The sequence below is a fragment of the Trypanosoma equiperdum genome (assembly GCF_001457755.1).
Source record: "Trypanosoma equiperdum strain OVI genome assembly, contig: ctg_555, whole genome shotgun sequence".
Lineage (NCBI taxonomy): Eukaryota > Euglenozoa > Kinetoplastea > Trypanosomatida > Trypanosomatidae > Trypanosoma > Trypanosoma equiperdum.
The window spans coordinates 7,312-8,578 of NW_027124482.1; positions in this window are offsets into that span (position 1 = coordinate 7,312).

The following is a 1,267-nucleotide window of genomic DNA, read 5'->3' on the forward strand; positions in this document are numbered from 1 at the left end:
GGATGCTAGAAAACCGAAGAATTCCTTGATCTTTCCTACTAGACCAGCAGGTAGTACTGCTCCTTTTATTAGTTTATCAACGTTGGATTTTATTTCTGTCACATCTTCTGCAGCTTTTTTGGCCAGAGAATCGTCTAACGCTGCATAAGCCGCCCGCTGTCCTGGAGTCTTGATCGTGTTGGCGTAAATTGCCACCTTAAGTGTTAGTTTCTATGTCACTTGTGCGGTTGTTGCGACAGTGCTGAGGAACTGCGCGGCTCTTCCAGGCCCTTTTTCAAGTGTGTTAGCTACTGTGCATAGTCCTTGCCATCCTGCTTGTTTTATGCCTGGACCAGGTGCTACTGGTGTCAGTGCCTGCAGCGCTATTATACAGGTGATTGCCACCGGCAGCCTGCTGTCCGCAATCATGCTGTCCTGGTCTGGAGCGATACTTCGTTCTTTTGGAAGTGTTTGCATTCGTTGTGGTGTATTTAAAGTTTTGGGGTTTCAATTAATGGCTGGCAGTTGCGGTCAGAGTTGTTTGCATGCCGAAATCCGTAGTTTGCCGACGGCGCAGCGGTAATAAAATAATGCCAGCTTTTTCTGGTTCTCTATCAAGCGTTGTTACAGTTTTTGTGCCTGCCTCAAGTCTGGACGTTACTTGTTTCAATAGCTCAAAACAATTCTATGTCTTTGGCATTTATTTTCATTTATTTTCAGTGCTACCAAATAACCTACAGCCATTCTAAGAGACGCATAACCTTTTTTCCTGCTCAACATTAGAATATTCCGTCAGATTAAAAACCATAGATGCCGTCATTTCGGTATTAGCATCCGTATACATTTGAGTTAAATACTTGGCACCATCTAATCGCGTATAATCTTCTTATTTGCTCTGCTGTGGCAAACATCCAGTTATTTATATCCATATCTTCCTTTATCCTTTTTTTTCTGTTTCTGCTACTTCGAATATCGTAGAGACTTCATTTGTCATGTGCAATGCATTCTGCAACACCCTCATTTTTTCCTTCAGTAATCTTCCTTTATATGATAATACCCTGTCGCATATTTGTGTTTGAAATTGTGCATATTCCATATCCTCTACATTTTATTTAACTATACTCCTGATCGTTCCTGTACATTCAATTGCATTCATCAATGTCGCTGACGCTAATCGTTTTTTTAAGATTTGTAAGTTGGCCGTTCCCTAACCCTTCACTACCATTACTATCACTACTTGTCCTATTCCAATGTTAGTATATACACACTCACAACACACTCCTATTAT